At 42.9% G+C, this 14,078-nt stretch overlaps 1 protein-coding gene across 8 annotated transcripts in view; it reads right to left on the reverse strand.

The window, feature by feature from the left end:
* The window catches only part of SGMS1 (sphingomyelin synthase 1), a 103,251-nt gene that overhangs the window by 57,203 nt on the left and 31,970 nt on the right, over positions 1-14,078 (reverse strand). The gene's annotated exons all lie outside the window — the stretch shown is intronic.

Genomic DNA, 14,078 nt, shown 5'->3' on the forward strand with positions numbered 1-14,078 from the left:
CAGGGGTGTGTTTTGGATAGTTAGGAGGCCAACAGAAAGAAAAACAAAACAAAACAAAACAAAGGTGGTCAGTCCCTGGGGCAAGCAGCTGCCTGCAAGGATAAATTTCACTTGCAGATAGTACCCTGCTGTTGCCAAAAGGCTTTCCCCAGTCATTCTGACTGGGTCAGCACCTACCTTTATGCCTTGGTCAACTATGTTCAAAAAAAAGCAGCAAGAAGGAGTATTCCTGGGTCTCACAACCCTGGCACTCTTGGTTGTACTATAGCCTACAGTCTTCTCTTCGTCCAAATTATCATTAGTCCAAGTAACACATCCTTAATTTAGATTCCCTCTCCACCCTACAAGCTCACCACAGACTGATGGAGTCCTCCAAGATGAATGAAGCATCTTTCTATGCTTTCTGAAGTCATCACTCTTCAATTTAAGCCAAATATTCTGCCTGTTATACTAGCTGCTACTGCTTTTGTTCTACCTGCTATGCGAACACGCATTTCCCTGTAAAATAAGAGATTAATTCCCTTATTGCAAGTCCACAGGGTGCACATGAAGGCAAAGCTACAGCAGATGATCCCTGTGCAAGAGCTTGCCTTTCCTCTTGACCTACAGCTCAGAAAAGGGACTGTTCTCTGGGGAGATCATCCCTGCCTGTATGGGTCCTCTCCTTATCTCACTACTCCAAAAGGTGACCGGCAGCCCTTAGGCTTTCTAATCCAGGTGTCCTGCACCATCTCACATTGTGCCAGGAGAGGTTTAGGATGGATATTAGGGAAAATGTCTTCACTGAAAGGGTTATCAAACATTGGAACAGGCTGCCTGGGGAAGTGGTGGAATTGCCATCCCTGGCGGTATTTAAAAGACGGGTAGACGTGGTGCTGAGGGACATGGTTTAGTGGTGGTTTTGGCAGTGTTAGGTTTGATGGTTGGACTTGATGATCTGAAAGGTCCTTTCCAACCTAGATGATTCAATGATTCTATGATCTCTTCCCTGGCTACCTTCAAGGCTTTGAACAGTGCACAGAGACAGTGTAGGAATTATAGGAGCCTACAGATCCTTATGGGATCTCTACACAGACATTTTGCAGCAAGACTCAACTACAGCGAAACCACAGACATACTGAGGCAGATCTACAGGACCAGGCAATAGGATCATGACTTGGGCATCTCGAAACCCAAAGGCACCACACACTATTCCCAATTTCACAGCTGCTCCCAGCACCCATGGTGGAACTACCATAGGAAACTGTCTCACAAGATGCTAATGCTGGGGCTGACAGCGCTGACCCCTCTGCTCTGGGAGTTTCCCTCTGACACAATATTTCCTAAACAAGGGAAGAGACCACGGCAATTCTCCCTGGAGAGAGGATGTTAGCACATGCCGAGCACAGCACAGAGAGACCTCATTTCCTGTCTGTGCTGGCATAAGACCTTGTCTTCTCTCTGTCAGAGCTGTAGTTTGGTTACTGAGGACACAGTTTGGTTTGTTTTGAGGGTTCCCTCCCACCTTGGGTTTTGTTGTGTTTTTTTTTTTTTTAAACCATAAGCCTACATACCCATAGCTCCAAAAATAAAAAGCTATGTTAGACAAAGACCTTCACAACACAGCAAAAACTTAAATATATCTTCAATACAAAAGCACTTTCTCACATAGTAATTCAAAACCTCAACAGTACCAACAAAGCGCAATAATAAAATCTGTAAATAAGCCCAGGCCATTAGACACAATGCCAGTTAAAAGTTACCTACGTGACAGGTTACCACTTTTTGTTGGGGAAAAAGTGTGCCACCTGCTCACAACATTTCAGATTCAGTCCCTCATTTAAGTTTAAGATCCCTGTATTAATTCCATTTGCCACATATCAAAGTCCTCCTTTCCCCAGCTCCAACTTTTCCAACTGTCACCGCAATCTCTGGTTTCCTTAAGCAAGCACCTTGTTTCTGTACAACAGGTCTAAGATTTTTTTTAGCAGTGGTGTAGTACTACTTTGCATAAAATAATATAGAGGAAATAGCTCATTGTTAACCATTTCAAGATCATTTCAACCATTGATCATTTCAAGACAGACTAAGAGTCAGCAGTTTAGCACGTAAAAGCAGTGCCAGGTCTCTTAGGAGACACGTCTGAGAAGTGTGAGCAGCAGGCAATACTGGAGGTGAAAGGCACAGAGTCAGGCTTTTGTTGGGAAAAAGAAGCAGCCAGCTTGACTTGCAAGGTAGCTGATAGCTTTTGTTCTTATCTAGATGAAGGTATAATCCAATCATTTTACCTACCTATTAAATATTCCACACTTATTTAAAATGATCAAAATGGCAAACGTGGTCACAGGGTAGCTGTCCCCTGACATCAAACCCATGTCCACACAAATATTCCCATCTTCAAAGCATGTTAACCCGCCTGCCTCTGAACATAGGCACAATTTTCTGTCCTCAAAGGCAAACTCGCTATTATTTGTTTTCATAATATTTAGTTGTGGACTTTAAACACCTAACCTTTCTTTTGACGCTTGTTTTTGTTTCCACCACAGGCACCGGCTGCATACAGTTCTATTATTTACAGCACAGCAGCCTGCCACATCATACTTGGATTACGCTGCTCTTTATTTCTTCAGCACACTGCAAGCTCAGATCTTTTTCTTTAGCATGATTCCTTCTCCCCTACTGCCACGAAAGCCCGGTCTGTTTGGGAAGGGCTCCTGAACCCTCTCCACTTTGCAAGGTCAACACTATATCCAAAGAAAAGAAAAAGAAACACACCAAAAAGCACACAGGCTATATTTTGGTACTGACTGGGCTAAAAATCTACCACCAGAAGGTTGTAACTGAACAAATCCTTAATTTTACCTTTTTCGTTAGAAGTCTTTTGTAAACGCAGGAGTTTGCTCAGGAGATATGCTCACAGACATGCACAAATGCACTCTCAGAATAAAATATTTCTTGCACACACTGTCATCCTCAGAAAGGTACAGCATTTCTTTATACCACTAAGTCAAAGCTACTACAATCAGTAACTAAAAGACAGGCCAAGTGCCTTTTCTGCCTAAGCAATCTATACTGAAATCATCATAATCTATGCAGAAAATTCAGGGGGAAAAGTGTGACTTAATAAACCCTTGCTGATTCCTGCTGTAAATAGGCTTGCTTTTTCCCTGCAGTTACAGAAGAGGGATTTTTTTCCCCCAGCACTTTCAGTTGCCACAAGCAACCTATTGCTTGCTTTTAACCATGCAGCACTCTCGATGCAAACACACAGCTCGTGTTAGCACGCTGGACCGCACGTAACTAAAAACTGAACACAAGGCAGTTCAGTCCCATTACAATACAAACAGTGCTTTGTACTAAATACCTGTTCGGAGCAAACAGAGAGACATACCCTGATTTGGCACAGCTACAAAGATGACAGCACCCGCGCATACCAGAGAAATCTTGCAATACTTCCAAATATCCAGGTGCCTGGATGTATGTTGTATATCAGATGACAGCATAGCAGCCTGGTACAAGCAAACATCACACGGATCAACTGCCCTAAATCCAGGAAGAAAAAAATTGCTCATCTCAATGCCTCCCCACACAGAAACACCACAGTTGCATCCTCTCATTCAAAAACTGATTCAAAAAATCAGTTGGACACACCAAAATGAGTCATCTCTGCACCGGTACCTTAACTCTGAAAACTCCTGCTCCGTTCCTCCTCTAAGGGAACTGAAATGCCGTAAGCTCACTCGTAGCTGTGGCAACAGCAAATGCAAATCCTGCCACACTGCAAAACTTCACCACGGTCTCCTCTGGCACATGCGAGCTACGTGCAAACAAAACCACACACATACACACCCTCCAAGAATAAACTGGGTTTCTGAAAGCTGTTCCCTCCCCTAAAGCGAAAATCAAATTGTCAGGGCAAAGTTTAGCCAGTCTTAAATTGCTTTAGCAGGATTTATACTAGCTGTGCTTGAAGGCACTTAGAAAAAGGGCCCAGAAGAGTTTAGAAACGGCATGCAAGAAGAGGTTCAAGGTCTCTTTATGTACATCTGCAAAGACTATACCCACTCCTTAAATTAGGTGAGGAGCTGCTGTGTTTGCAGCCTTGAGCTTCAGGCTGACTGAATCATACCACTACGGCTTTAATACAATCAAGTTAGCAGTGGATATTTAGGCATAGAAGAGAAAATGGGTTTAAGTAAGTGACAAGTCTTTTAAAAATAATCAGGTTTCTAAGGAATATCAGCATATCTCAATACAAAGATATGGTCTACCAAGAGCTCTTCTCAGGAGATATGTCAGATATTCTAATTAAGATGCAGCCGGTAACCGCATATAACAACCAAAGGTTAAAAAAAATACGGGGGGGGGGGGGGGGGGGGGGGGGGAAGAGGGGGAGAAAGGAAGAAAAAAAGAAAGCATCACCTAACAAGTTCCCAGCAGCAAAGCCCGTGTGAACTGCAAGACCTGAATTACAAATTTAGCTTTGGTGAGAATTTTCCATCTGAGCCCAACAGACGCTTGCAGGATATCTACTTGTGGTTTGCAAAAACTTCTCAGACAAGCTTCAATGTTCTGAATGGCAAGCAAAGAGTAAAAGCCCCAAATGATGCTCCCTGCATGTTGAGAAGCTAGGGTGGGGAGCTTCTAGTTTTCTGGCTTTGGTAGGGGTGTTGGTTTTGTGTTTTGCAGGGTGTTTGTGTATGTTTTCTTGTGTTGTTTGCTGTTAGTTTTTTTTAAAGGACAGTTTGGGTTACCATGGGTAAATCATTTTAGACAGCGAAAACACTACACTCTAACCTTCCCCTATTTGTGAGCAAAGCAAATCTAATCCCACAGTTAGATTATTCTATCTAGTAGCAAAGCAAATGAGCTAAAATCGAAGGAAAGGGAGAGTTACCATGGGATACCAAGATGCGTCACTTCTCTTGGCTCTCTTGGTGCCACGTGACATCTCAGACGTGAGTGAAGAACCCAGCAGATGGGATAGGAAAAAAAAAATATGTAAAAAGGTCTCTAGATTATAGCAAAGTTTCGGCTTTTAAATCCAATTTGTTAACTGCTTATGGCTACAGAAATATAGGCAAACAATATTTATCTATAAACCAAACTATCCGCCTATAAATCTATTGCCACTGTGCAATAAATATATGCCTTCCCTTCCAACAGTCATCATGTACACTTTTTTTACAGTAAATTTAGTCCAAGCACGTTCAGAAATACTGCCCTCACTATCTTCAGTAAGAACTATTACTTGCCTTACAGAGGCAGCAAAGCAGGTCAGTATTTTCCACCCTGCTCATAAATACAGAAGCAGCCACTTCACAGCAATAGACAGAGTTCAAGAGAGATCAGAAGAGGGATAAATCACTTTGAATTTACTCTCAAAGTTATCATGCAGGTCACCAAATCCACACCTTGGGATAAAGGCCACTGAACCAAGACTCTTCTTTTAATTTTCAAGGTATCGCTGTTGAGCGGCACACCACCGCAAAGCTGCCACGTGTGTGGGCAGCCTGTTGGCTGGCCCTACCACATGCTCACTTAGACTTTGATTTTCACTCCAATCGGTCCAGTATAAGTTTGTAAGCATCTCCTCTTCCGAGTCTTTCTTCTCTACACAAAATCATAGAGTGGTTCAGTGTTTGATATCACACACGCTTTTTTTTTTTTTTTTTTTTTTTTTAAAAACAGCTGCCAATTTCTTTCTAGCATGTCAAAACAGCTCTGATTCAAAGGACATTATTCCACCTCCATCCTCCTCCACCTCCCAAAGCCTCCTAACACCCACACGCTGCGGAGCACCAAAATCTCCAGAGAAATTTGGTCCTTTCATACACCAGCCAAGCAAACCACCTCTCCGTAATAGAAAGCGACGTACAGTGCAAGAAACCTCCACCCCCCAAGCCGCCACGGTGACTGCCATGGTGCGATCCCAGAGTTTCAGTGCTACCCAAACATTGCCTCATGTTGAAAATCAAGCTTGCAGGAAAATACTGAAGACTGTCTGTCTCCAATGCATCACGGTAACCAGATCATTACCCCAGGCTCTGGCTGGCACGCTGCCACTCCAACCTACCCTGCTATTAGCGCTCTCCTATTAGCTCCAGATTGCAAAACTTTGGTAAAGTAACACAGCAAATTAGCCAAGACAACTGCTGCTATAATCTGCTCTTAAACACCAACTTTTTATCACCTGAATCATTTGCTACTATGCGCCTGTTTCCCATTAGCTACCAAAAAGATCAAATAATACAGAAGCCAAGAAATCCCACATTTAATCTGCTACTCCAACTTGTAGCCCCTGCGTTAGCACACAACTATACAACAGGGCGTTTGAAAATAGCTGAGCATTATTTATTACCCACTTACAAAATGAAATTTCACATTTCTGCAACAAGTTTAACACAGATGGCGTTACCTTCTTCAAAACTGCTTTAATAACTGTTCCCTGAGCCAGGAGATACTGAATTTAACAGCCATGGCTAGGTTTTATCCAGCCTCCTTTGAACCTCTAACCTTCCAGCAACATCCTGCAGCAGGGAATACCGCAGCATAACTGCACACCACTGAAAGAAAAACATTACCGAGAGAAAAACATTACCAGAAGAAAAACTTTCCCTTGTTTTAAGCTTGTTGCTTCCTTGTTTTATTTTACACTTTTTTTTTTTTTTTTTTGAATGGGGAGGGCCTGGGTACAGTCATCCTCTGCTCACACTTTGCATAACATTCCTCTTCTCACTTCCTCCGCTCACAATCGTTTCTTCTCCACACTGAAGAGTCAAAGTTTATTTACCTCCTTTTATACAACAGCTGCTCCGTGCCTCTCATTACCTTCATCATCCTTTGCTGAACCTTTTTCTTTTTGGAGATGGAGGACCATCTGGCATTCCAGACACAGGGAATCATGGAGAAAGAAGGGGTTTTTTGTTTGGTTGGCTGTTTGGTTTTTTTTTACCTTGTTGTTTCTCTACCTCTTCACTAATAACATTCACTTATTTACTACTTGGACTTTACAGCTATTTTCAGTGTATGGATCTCCAAATTCAGAAAACAAAAGTCTCCCAAGGGCAGAACAAAACCCAAAACTAAATGTTTTTGCATCACACCAGTGTTGCATGAACAAGCATTAGGTTTTAGTTTAGAGACAGGAAAGGGCCTGGGAAGTGCAGTAATCTCTTAATCTCTCACACGGGTTGTTTCCAAAACTTCATTTCAACCAGAGCAGCAGAGCTGAGCATTAATCACATCCCTGTCTGCGCACTAAGAAGCCTTCCTCCATCCTCTCACTTCCTTCTGATAAAGCACTCACCCTCTGCCACTCAGGCACCATTCGGGAACCACCTGTTTCTCTTATTTATCACAACCCAGGGCTCTCCATGCTTTTGGAAAGCACCCCCACCCCCTGTTTTCTGCTCAGAGTCCGATCAGCATCGTCCCCCCTCCCTTTGCACGTCATATAATCAAATTCATAGTATTGTTGACCCCTACTCTGCACTGCTGCTCGGGCTTGCTCTAAGAGCTGCTCAGCACGCAACACATCTGCTGGCACCTCATCACAGCAAGTCCTGGAGAAGAAGCAAAAGCACCAGCGCCCTGCAGGTGCCAAAGCCAAAAGAGCAGGGAGGAAGGTGGCAGGGAGGAGGACGGGAGCACGGATCGCGCATTCAGAGCTAGCAAGCCTGAATTCAGAGCCCATGGGCTCAATATAAAATAAGTAGAACATGCATCTCAAGCTGCTTGTGATTAAAAAAAAAAAAAAAACAAAACACTTTGCTCACCTGTATTTATTATTTCCTGATGCAGTACCAGCAAAACGACCTCTATTAGGCTCATAGAAAGAAAACCTGCCTTTTATTAGTAACCAATTGCTATTTTACAGCTTCATTGACCTTGTTCCACATACCAGATTCGTTAACTCACTTATGCTCATTTCCTCTTTTCATGTGGAAACAGAGTACCCAACACTTTCTGCGTCACTAATAATCACAGCACACCAAGGGGCAGAGCTGTATCCTGAAACTCCTGTCTGCCACACAGATTATTTTTTTTCCCCCCTATTTTTCAGCACCTCAAACTCCTCCCAACACAGGACGACAACACCTATTTGCTTTAAAGTGTCCATTTTCACTCCACCCCAAATTACCAGAGAGAAGCAGATACTGGCTGAATAGAAGAATTTTCCAATTAAACTAAAGAATCAGTGCAGAACACTAAAAAAAAAAAAAAAAAAATCCTTAGGTGGGCATTTTACCAACAAACAATGGGATTACAAATACACAGAAAAAGAACTTCAGATTTAGCACGACTTTTGCAGGGATGCTGCCTCTTGCACAAGAAAGAACCAGCAGGACATAGATGAAAATTTGCTGTTTATGTAAATTCACTTAAAGAAACAATCTTCTAAGTCTTTAGAGTTACTCCTTGCAAGGCTGTGGGGTATAAATAACGCTCTTCCTTGGGACAACCTGCCAGGTACTCCTACTATACAATTTTGGATGCTGGTTGGAATATACAGGAAGGATGGATTAATTCTGGTTGTGATAATAGCAGAGCTTTCACTCACAAGTGAGAATCCAGCACCCCCCACCTTGAGACAAAAGAGAATCAACAGGTCCAGGAACAGACTTTCGGACTTTCTTGGGTACTCCGCCTGGAATTTCAGGTTTCAAAAGACTTCTTGCTAGTAAAAATTAAGTTATATGAATGAGGTCTGTGAAACAGCACTCTTCTGCTGGAGGCTACTCCTCAGGCATTCAGGTTGTTGGATGCTCTGTCGCCTTCTTTTTTCCAGCGAGGCACTCCTTTCTAGATCATTTCTCCATCCAGTTTTCACACTGTATAGGGACACCCTTCTGTCCACCCAGTATGTACTCCTGAACAGAGACAGCATGAGAATCTGACACGCAGAACTCCTTACAACAAGGTTATCAAATCTTGCAGTACCTGAGCAACCTTGTCCAACTGATCACCAAGTGGATTACCATCCTGAAAGGTTTTGGCTGTTTTACCGATACCTAACATATATCTTTTTGTGCAAGCTTTCACGCTGCCTCTTTCTGAACAGTAAGATTTCGGCTGTCAGCATCATCTTCCTCCAATGCCCGCTTCTCATCCAGGTCAAATCAAGCCAAATGAGGGTAAGGGACAGGAAAAGAGACAGTTTGCCAAGGTGTGGATTAAATGACATGCAATGCTTCTCCAAAGTGACAAACAGAAAAGCCGTGGATGGCAGGGCGTTACTGCATTGTCACTCACCCTCCTGTCCCCCTTGAAACTCTCCTTACCCTGAACTCCTCCCTGTGCGTTCTTTCTGTTCCAAGTTCTGCTCGACACACATTTCCCCTGGGCCTCCCTGCTGCCATTGCAGAGATTCACAACAACAACTGAAAATCCAGTAAAACTACACCATGTTTGTCTTTCCATTCCAGAGGAAGACAAATTTGCAGAGAACTGACCATTGTGCAGAAAGGAGCATGCTTTCCTTACCTTAACCCCAGCACACGCAACTCATGATGCTACAGGAGCAACAGGCTGACAGCTCAGTCCCAGACCAGCAGTGATATTTCACACCGTGCTCAGCGGGAGGCACTTCTCATGAAACACCCTTTATAGGATAAGCGTAGACCATGCCATATTATACTGCACCCAAACTACGCCAATTTAAGACGGCCCAGTTCACAGCACTGCAGGCACGACATTGTCACAAGACAATCAGCACCAGAGCTCTTGAATTAACAAGTTGCAACAGCAACCCATATGATCGTCATTTGGTTCCCCTGGAAGTTTAAGATGACAGCCCCAGAAATCATTAATTTAAGAGCCGAAGTTTTGATTTGGGTCTGGACTAGTAGTTAGCAGTACTCATTGCACAGGGGAAAGCGTCTCAGAATTAAGTTTCCTAATTAAGGCACTGCTTTACAGTGGAGAAATACAAAAAATTAATATCTGCTATTATGCCCTTGACTTTTGGCTAGGCAATTCTGTGTGCAGACAGTGGTGCATTTGAGTTGTGAAGCTGAGTACACAACCTATTTCCCCTACACACAGAAATTAGCTCACATTCATACTGCCTGCTTCAGCTGTGTAAATGAGTTAGAATACTGCCCTTATATATGATCTGTAAAAAGAAATCCTACAGAACGTAGCCAAGTAAGAGTCACAAAATTTTTAAGCTCTTTATCCTTGCGGTATACTCCTTTATTTCACAATTTTAACATAGCATTCACTGTAGATAACATTATTAAAGTTTGATGAGGGAGATGCCTATTCATTATAAAGTCTTTCTCGAAAGAGTGCTGTGGGAAAATCTTCAGGGGGGTGGGTATAAGATCAGTGTCTTTTAACGCACCACTAGCAATTTTGCAATTATAGTATTTGTGATTAACCATCTGTGTGCAATCTACCTGTGCAACCATTGCTCTAGAATCAGAGCAAGTCAATGCACTTAAAGGATCCAGCTTCTGCTCAATGAACTTACCACCTTGCTAACAAATCTGAAACCCAACTGGCAGGTGATGCTTCAGAGCTGGCAGTGATTTAAGAACGGAGGTGTCCTCCTGCTTCGATAGACTTGCCCATAGCAATAGTCCTTAGGGGTTATGAGCAGACGTGTTGGCTTTTATGAGCCACGTGTTGGCTTTGAGCAAGCTGACTTCCCCACAAAGCACAAACACAACGTCATGCTGAATATTACTGAAGTATGAGAAAAATCATTTATAGAAACAACAGCTACAACATAGATATTTGCCTTATCTTCTTTGTAAACAGCTTTTAAACTGCCAGCTATGGCTATGATTAAGGAGCAGCTAGAGACGAGAAGAGACATCCTCATAACTGCTGACAGGTTAGGTTTTTTTGAGCTTTGGCATAAGCATTTAAGGATGAAAGAGCACAACAAGGACGCTGAAAGACAACTGACAGCTTGAGGAATAAATACACACCAGTTTTCAAATAATTTCTGCGATGTAGGGTAATGTTTATGATCACAGCATTCACTAGGAATTAGATCATCCATTTAGCAGCAAGTTTGCCAGATCAACTGTCTGGAAACTTTAAACTGGATCAGCAAAAACTGTAGAGCATTGCATAACTGGAGTTAGTGCCTTGAAACTTCACAAAAGACTAAAAGACGGGGTGGGGGGGAGAACAAAAAGCATCAAGAGGAAGAGCAAGTCAAGTGCTACAACTGATTTCAGGAGACACACACACTGTCCATATTGAGTGCTATGCCCAGACCTATTAGTCTACCTCTGCTTTGTCTACAGTGCTCGATTTCACATCTCCTGCTGGCTTCATTTAAATGCTTTTCATGCAAGATTATTATTTTTGGAGCAGTCAGAGTTTGACAAACCAGTACTATGGCAGGGCGGTTATGCTGTCAGACACAGACCATCCCAGTCTTTGGCAGGGGGCAGACAAGTAGCTGCATCGAGCTGAGAAGAGCATCAGTCTTATTTGGATCAGCGACAACATTCAGGAAACATCTGAAGCAACCTTGTAAGCACAGTTAACATATCCTTGTAATAAAAACAGCATTTTTGCAAAGCGTGTTCCTTACCTTTTCTGCCACTCGCCTTTCAAGATGTGCTGTATAGCTCAGGGAGCTCCCAAGGCTATATTTACACGAGCTTTCCAAGAAACTATTAGCAAAGCTTGGGGAATTTAGCGATGCGTCAATGTCTGGAGACAGCTGCAATGAAGCTCCACAATGCAGAAAATGGCAGGGAGGAACCTAAAGGTAGGAGCATGCTCTAGACAAGATGATATTTAAGTCTGCCTAGATGTATTTTGGACGCACACATGATTTGAACATGTTGAACATGAACATGAACAGTTGCAACAGTCACAGAGGGCTCTAGTGACAAAACAGACACCCTCCATTGGGACTATAACATCCCTCAGCATTTTAACACCAGATATTCTACCCATCCTTTGCTACATATTTATCACCACGGAGCAAAATATACTAGATACAACATTTTGTCTTCCTAAGTAGTGCATGGAAATCTGTCAAAACAGTTGCTGACAGCCTTTCAACTATTCAATGGAAATGGGGACAGCAGAAGAAGGGAGAACACAGGCCAGGAAAAAGAAAAAAACAAAACAACAAACCCTTTTTGTTTTAATGCATCTTGAAAACAAATCCATGAGAACAGAGAACAACGTTAACAAATGAACTGAAATAAAGCATCTTGTGCAAGAATCCCAGTAACCATATAATCTGTGGAATAATAAAACTGCAAAACCATGGAGTAATTTTAAACAGTTACGTTTGTCATTAAAATAATGAAAGAACCAGTCAATACTTATCCAGTAAGAAAGCACTATTTAATAGGGTCTAATTCAACAAGGGAACATAGCCTGTGGATCCACCTAACAACTGAAGTTGGGCAAAAACAACCAATTAACAACGCAGCTTCCCAAAAGGCACAAAACCCAGAAGTATCCCCCATCAGAGTCTCTGCCTCCTGGGTTGAGGACTAAGAGGATGCCCCGATTCATTAAATGCTTCAGCACTGTTTGAATTCAGGTTTACTGAATGCAAAGAGACCAGATATAAACCAGAGAGCAAAACAAGATTAGAGATCAGCAAGATGACGTTCCCCTTGGAAATCCAAAAAACCAAGACATTTTGAACTATGTCCAGCATGACTTCAGCACAAAATAACATTTGCACTTCAACGTAATAGTTGATGATTTAACTGCATGCGAGGAGCTACAGGAACAGTCAGCAGAGGAGCCCTGAATTTCATATCACCTGCTCAGCCTTCAAAGGAAGCAGAGAGAGTTGCAAAAGAGCCATGCTGTACTTCAAAGCAGTAACTGCCTTTCGGATAAAGGCTAAAGTATTTACGTGCCCTCTTCAAGCACCTGAACCCAAGCAGAGCACAAATGTTTTGGTATTTGCTAGGTGCCCTGTCCCATCCCCAGACATCTCAGGTAGATGATATGACACTTGAAAAGATGCTGGAATGGTATTAGCCATCAAACTCCAACTTGAAACCTCATGTACGCAAGAGCCAAGTAGTAAAAATTAAGCTGAAGCAAAAAAAGAGCACAAGCAAAGAGGATGCAAAGCAAGACAGAAAACCCATTTTATCTTTGAACACGTGTGGGAATTGGTGAGTACACCCTTATGGGAAATGCTATTACCTGGGCCTGTAAGCTATGAGTCAATCTCCAAGTAAGTCAGAGCCAGCCCCAGGAGAAAGGAACAGTCATTTTCTAATTCAGTTCACAAACAAATCCGGAGAAGGAAAATTCCCTCTTTGGATTAAGGATTAATCAGCAGCAGGTATGGCCTATTATCATTAACTGCAGACATTTCCTGCTAGCACGTCCTTCGCCTTTTCCAAGAAACAGGGGAGCAGCTATACGTCTGAGGGAAAATGCATTAGGAGACAAGAGTGAAACTATCGACAGCAACCTGCTCTATGCTACCCACTTAGCAAGAACCAGCCAAGCTATTTAATAAGCAGCAATGGCTAGAAAATCTACCAAAGTCGACTCTGATTGATCTGAACAAACTAAACACAGGGAATCTGCTCCAAAATTCAATTAAATCTTCAGTTTTGGATAAGTGCCCAAGATATTACGCCATCGCTTCTCTCCCTGACTCCTCACGCAGGACACGATTGCTCCATTATCACGGGAGGAGGCAGCAGCAGCACACCAGACCATAGACTGGATTCAGGTACTCCCAGGGGATAACATAGATTCACTCTTCATCCTCCTCACTTTTAAAACACAACCTGCGGACGTTGTGTTTGTACCAAAACTACCTAGGCGGATCCCGCGACAGACACTTCTACAGGACATTCCCACTTCTACAGGACAGTTTTGATGCATGCAGCTCATGTGCATCTGGAAAAAGTTGGGGAGGAAGTTGGGGGTGGGGGGTGGGGAGTCAAACAGGAGCTGAGAAGGATGTCCATGCTTTCCCAGAGTGTGAGGGTAAAACCAGCAGCAGATCAGCCAGGTGGTGTTGTAAAAAGTGTTGTCGATTGCATGCAGGAGGTGAATAAGGGCAGTGCTTACGCAGCAGACCCTGGGCTTTAGCCTGCCGTGTCACCTCCTCAGTCATCAGCAACTTCAAGCTT

This window comes from Chroicocephalus ridibundus, chromosome 6 (assembly GCF_963924245.1).
Source record: "Chroicocephalus ridibundus chromosome 6, bChrRid1.1, whole genome shotgun sequence".
NCBI classification, from domain to species: domain Eukaryota; kingdom Metazoa; phylum Chordata; class Aves; order Charadriiformes; family Laridae; genus Chroicocephalus; species Chroicocephalus ridibundus.